This window comes from Dasypus novemcinctus, chromosome 3, assembly GCF_030445035.2.
Source record: "Dasypus novemcinctus isolate mDasNov1 chromosome 3, mDasNov1.1.hap2, whole genome shotgun sequence".
Taxonomy (NCBI): Eukaryota; Metazoa; Chordata; class Mammalia; order Cingulata; family Dasypodidae; genus Dasypus; species Dasypus novemcinctus.
Genome location: NC_080675.1, coordinates 128,239,435 through 128,245,557, shown reverse-complemented (window position 1 = coordinate 128,245,557; position 6,123 = coordinate 128,239,435). Strand labels below are relative to the sequence as shown.

Sequence of the window (6,123 nt, the reverse complement as noted above, 5' to 3'; positions counted from 1 at the left end):
TATGTATGTATATTATACATACACATTCCTGTTCTGAGTAGTAAGATCCCATACTGAAAAGATTGCATCACAATAGATGGAGAACAGTTAGGTGAGCAGAGCAAAGCAACTTACTTCCTTCTAAAATGTAATGTCATTTCTACATTTTAAGAAAGCTGATAAATATTTTGCTTTTATGACACTAGGTAGGAATACTGCAACACTGCCTAGCAGCTTAATTAAAAAACAACAAAATTAAGATTGACCATTACTCTTCTCCATATTTTGGGAGAAAAATAAGACAGAGGGGAGAGGGAAGTCAATAACCTTTCAAAACCGATGATCTTTATCAGTTATCAGAAAGACTGAATTTCATTACATTTTATATTTGAACGGTTCTGAAGAAAAAATTATCAAGATGTTTAAAGAAGAAAGATTTGCAATATGATGTCTGAATAATGATGATATTGCAAAAACAAGTCAAGATTGCTGACAAAGCATCCAAAAATATTTTTGTGGTTTTACCTTGGACACACCCATGGTCTGTTACAAAAGTAGACCATATATACAAAGATATAAAGAAGATTAAGTTTTTAGGCTGAAGGCAGCAGTCATTTTAAAGGGACATCCCTGGCAATACAGTAATTAGTAGAATGTTGTTGGAAACTGAGGCACAGTGGTCTCACAAGGGGAGACGTGCTGTTTCCATGGCTATGCTTGCGCCCTAAAGAATGTGGTAATTTAGAGTTCCTGGCAAACAGGATGAAGCTGTTAAAGGCTGAAAGAAAAGATGAGCACATACCTTTTGTAGTAAATAGAACACTTAGATTTTGTACCTTGAGATAAGATTTTTTGAGTTCCTTAGAGTTCCTTAGTAGTGCTTAGCAGTGCTAATAGTGCTAATAGTTAACTGCATGTTGCTGTTTGTTGTCACGTAGACTGGGGTATATAGAGAGCCCATTGTAAACAATAAAGTTGTCTGAGGAGTCATTACTCGCAGACCCCCTGATCCCAGCTCACTCATTCTTTCTCTTTGTTTCCTCCCCACTCCCCCTTTTTTAAAAAAAGATTTATTTAGTTTATTTATTATTTCTCTCTCCTTCCCCCCCGGTTGTCTGTTCTTTCTCTGTGTCTATTTGCTGTGTGTTCTTCTTTGTCCGCTTCAGTTGTCAACAGCACGGGAATCTGTGTTTCTTTTTGTCATGTCATCTTGTTGTGTCAGCTCTCCGTGTGTGCAGAGCCATTCCTGGGCAGGCTGAACTTTTCTTTCGCACTGGGGAGCTCTCCTTATGGGGCACACTCCTTGCGCATGGGGCTCCCCAACGCGGGGCACCCATGTGGCACGGCACTCCTTGCGCACATCAGCACTGCACATGGGCCTGCTCCACACGGGTCAAGGAGGTCCGGGGTCTGAACTGTGGACCTCCCATGTGGTAGGTGGATGCCCTATCCACTGGGCCAAGTCCACTTCCCTCCGTCCCCCTTTTCTTTCTTTCATTCCCGATACCCTTCGGGCCCAAATCTCCAAAAGAATGTAAGTGTATTAGGCCCACGACAATGCTGAAGAAAGTGATCTTATTCAGTAGTCTTCCCCGACTACTATTTCCTCATGCTCCTCAACCTCAGTCACCTCTACTTCCCTTGAAGTCTCCTTTCATAATTTTTTTTTTTAGATTTATTTATTCTCCCCCTCCCCCCACCCTGCTGTTTTTGCTGTCTGTTTCCATTCGTTGAGTGATCTTCTGTATCTATTTCTCTTTTTGTCTTCTCTTCTCATTTTTTCTCCTCTGGGATTCACTGGGATTTGATCCTGGGGACCCCTGATGTGGAGAAAGTTTCCCTGTCAGCTGTGCCACTTCATTTCCTGGTTTTTGCTGCACTGCACCTTGACTTTGTCTCTCTTTTGTTGCATCATCATCTTGCTGCGTGACTCACTTGTGCTGGCACTGGCTCACTGCATGGGCACTTGACTTGCCACACAGGCACTCAACTTACCACGTGGGCACTGGCTTGCTGCATAGGCACTTTCTCTTCTTTTTCACCAGGAGGCCCCAGGGATTGAACCAGGGTTGTCCCGTATGGTAAGCAGAAGCCCTATCACTTGAGCCACATCCCCTTCCCTCTTCTCATAATTAAAGTTGCCCAAATTGCTGCTTCCCACTAAGAGGATTATAATTTTGCCTGACATCCCTTTTTGGTCCTGTTGGAGATTCCTTGGGTGGTTAACCTGAAGTTCCATTTTCTTTGGGTCTCTTTTGCCCAGTCTCAACCATCTGTGCAGGTTTCCAGGATAATGTTACTGTGCTTATATAAGAAGGAGGAATGTGGAAGAGATCCTTGATTAAAACATTGATTTTTTTTGTTATTTTTTAATTTATTTTTTTGTTATTTTCAATGCAACAACTTTAATTTTGTTCTCCTCTGTTTTTAAGGCGTCTCCTATAGTCCACTGAAGAGCCAAGCATAATTGTCTGATATAAACTTGCAGGCCTTGTGCAAAGTACTGCAGCCTGATTTTGAAATCTTTGAGCTTTTCTGCATTCAGTTTGGCTGTTAGGAAATCTGGAAGTTTTCGGTCGAACTGGTAAAAGCTATACAATAACCATTCCACATAGCTGAACTGCAATTTGGGTTCTTCATTACCACCATTCTCTCCATTTTCTGCTTCTTCTGGAGGGAGAGGCATGTACTCTAGTAATTTATCAGCTAGTTCCTTAACTTTGTTTCCAGCTTTTCTATGTCACCACAAAATGAACTCATCTCTGCCAACAATTTCAATACCTCCAACTGTATATCCAGGCCTTCCACTGGGGTAGTTAAGGAACTGAGATTAGGGAGAAACTGCTCACAGAAAAAAGTCACGAACCTTGTAGAATGGACATTTTTAGAGAAGAGGGGTACTGCCTGGTGAGTGCACGGTAAGGAAGAGCCTGTTCATGCAGTCAGGGTCTGAGGGATTGATGGTCTGTTCCAGGTCAGCCTGCTCAGCCAGCAACTCTACTAGTTGCTGTCTTTCACTCACTGTCTGTAAGCTTTTAAATCCAGGTAGTATCTTCATGAACAGAACAAATTCTTCACCAGTCACTTCTAGGACTTTTTTGGATTCAGTTAGTATAAGCTCCTCTATTTCCTTTGTTAAGACTTCACCTGGTAAGTCTTACGTTTTGTTGAAAGGAATTTGATTGTTCCTTCTCTAACAATGTCCCTTCCCTTGAAGTATTTGGCTAAACAAACCTCCTAAAGTCCCCTTTGCATCCATCTTAAATACAACTAACAGGGCATTGTTCACTAAGTTAAATTCTCCAGGGTCATCTGTCTGAAAAATTGGGTTAGTATGTCTGTCATTTGGGTAAGATTTTCTCCAGTGGAAAACTGAGGCAACTCTTTAACTGCTTGATGTGGAATCGATACATTTTCATCTTTACAGAGGTCTAACTGTGGATTGATAGCAGAATCAGCCAATTCAGGGAAATGCTTAAATAATTTTGGAATAAACTGTGTTGCTAATCTTTTTTCCTTGGTACCACATTTCACACCATCCAATATCACTTTATAGGCATATTTATGCTGGCCCACTTGCTCTGTGGCATCGGCCAGAATACCATAGTTGCGGTAAAGTTCCTCTACTGTCGGCATGATGGGCAACAAGCCTGGGGCCCTCTGCTTCTGTCTTGGTCATTGCCAGCTCCACTGCTGCCTGGTAAGTTCTCCAAGCCTGTGACTTGCACTATTAAGCTTCTCAATATATTTACTGAGGCCCTAAAATGTGCCAGGGTCAATGCTGGACACTAGATATAGACATGAATTAGACACAACTAGGCTTTCGTGAGGTTTCCAGTCTAGTGGGGTAGACAGAAATAGAATGTTTACAATGAGGGCAAAATTGGGTGAATCCATTTTTTTTTTTTTATTCATTTTTAAAAAAATATTACATTCAAAAAATATGAAGTCCCATTCAACCCCACTGCTCCCACCCCCCACTCCCCCCACAGCAACACTCTCTCCCATCACCATGACACATCCATTGCACCTGGTAAGTACATCTCTGGGAATCACTGCACCCCATAGTCAATAGTCCACATCATAGCCCACACTCTCCCACGTTCCATCCAGTGGGCCCTGGGGGGATCTACAATGTCCCGTAATTGTCCGTGAAGCACCACCCAGGACAACTCCAAGTCCCGAAAACGCCTCCCTATCTCATCTCTTCCTCCCATTCCCCATACCCAGCAGCCACCATGGCCACCCTTCCCACACCAATGCACCATTTTCTCTGTGGACCTTGGATTGGTTGTGTCCATTGCACATCTATGTCAAGAGGGGGCTTAGATTCCACATGGATACTGGATGCAATCCTCCTGCTTTCAGTTGTAGGCACTCTAGGCTCCATGGTGTGGTGGTTGACATTCTTCAACTCCATGTTAGCTGAGTGGGGTAAGTCCAATAAATCAGAGTGTAGGCGTTGAAGTCTGTTGAGGTTCAGGGCGTGGCTATCATATTGTCAGTCCAGAGATTAAATCCCCTAAATATATCTTACTATATATACCAACTACAATTCCAGTAAAGTAGCATGAAAGTCTTGTGAAAAGAGATCCCATCTGAGTCCAGTTCCATCACGCAGAAACACCAGCTCCAAAGAACAGCCATCTGACATGGCAGTGAACCCCATCTGCCATGACCATAGAACCCGTGGGTCTCTTTAGCCCTCAAAAGAACCAATACCTGGGGTTGTATCTACTTTATCTGTCTCTGAGACTCTGCTCAGGTGTGCATAAGGGCAATCCTTCTGACAACCTCCAGACTCTATTTTAGAGACTCGTAGCCATATAAACTCATTTCTCCTTTCCATTTCCTCCTTACATTAGGTCAAACAGCATTTTAAAGTTATGTTATTATATGTAGACAGGGATATTCTGCTGATCCGCATTGAACCTTTAATTCAAGGTCATTTTCTAGTTGCAACTTCAGCTGGTATTTGGTGGTGATCCCTCGGTGCCAGGGAGGCTCATCCCCGGGTGTCATGTCCCATGCTGGGGGGAATGCACTGCATCTACATGCTGAGTTTGGCTTCGAGACTGGCCACATTTGAGTAACATGAAGGCTGTCAGGAGGAAACTCCCAGGCACAATGCTGCTCTAGGCCTTGTTCTTATTTCAGGCGTATAGGCTCACAAGCATAGTCATTAGTATCAGGAGCCCACTGTTGGACCCTCATTCCTTCCTGGTTCTTACCATTGCACCTGGGGGACTGCCGCTGCTCCCCTAGGGATCATGATAGAGCCCCCCCGGCCAATACCCAGTACCCCCCCAGCTGCTGTTTTTAATTGTTTCCATTATGAGTATATCCAAACATTACCATGTACCCTGGACATATGCCCTATATAACTTCCTGTCAACCGTATATAGCCTGGCAATAACATCTCATACCAGTATTCCTCCACTGCCATTGTTGAACCACTCTGTGATCCAAAACATCCTGTAAAGCGAATCCCAATATAATGTCAGGTTCCCTTACTAGTAAAATGGAATATAGCAATGAGTTTAAAGGTTAGACCTAGAGTATGTATTGATTTGGAATAATTTCTACATCCTATCTTTTTCTTTTCTTTTTTCCTAATTATTGAGCTTCTCTTCACAAGAGCCTTAGATCACAGTAATTCATATATACAATATACAGTACTCCCACACATCCACCATAAAACCTTTTCCCTTCCACAGCAATAATCTTTTAACTTATTCATATCATATTTACTGAAACTGATGTACAGACTCCGAAACAATAGCTTTCAAACAAGGTGACATCTGTGCTTACAATGTGGCCCATACTTTAGGATATACACTTTTCTAAATTTTTTAGTTATCCTATGTTTTACATTATGGTTTACATTATTAGTCTGTCGTCCCCTATATGTTTTTGGTGTAATATTACATGTTTTATATTCATCCTCGTGTACTCTCACGAAACTCCTCTACTATCTGTTTGATTTCTGATGTACTGTCTTCCACATCACTAATTCTCTGCTCTGCCTCTTCTAGTCTGCTGATATTTGCTACAAGTGTATTTTTGATTTCTTGAATTGTGGTGTTCATTTCCATCATATCTGTTATCTTTTTGCGTATGTCTGCAATTTCCCCTCCAAGTGTT

The 6,123-nt window shown here is 42.2% G+C and overlaps 1 pseudogene; it reads right to left on the bottom strand.

The window, feature by feature from the left end:
- Positions 1–2,017: 2,017 nt before the first annotated feature.
- LOC131272953 (apoptosis inhibitor 5 pseudogene) lies at positions 2,018–3,615 on the bottom strand (annotated as a pseudogene).
- Between the last annotated feature and the right edge of the window lie 2,508 nt (positions 3,616–6,123).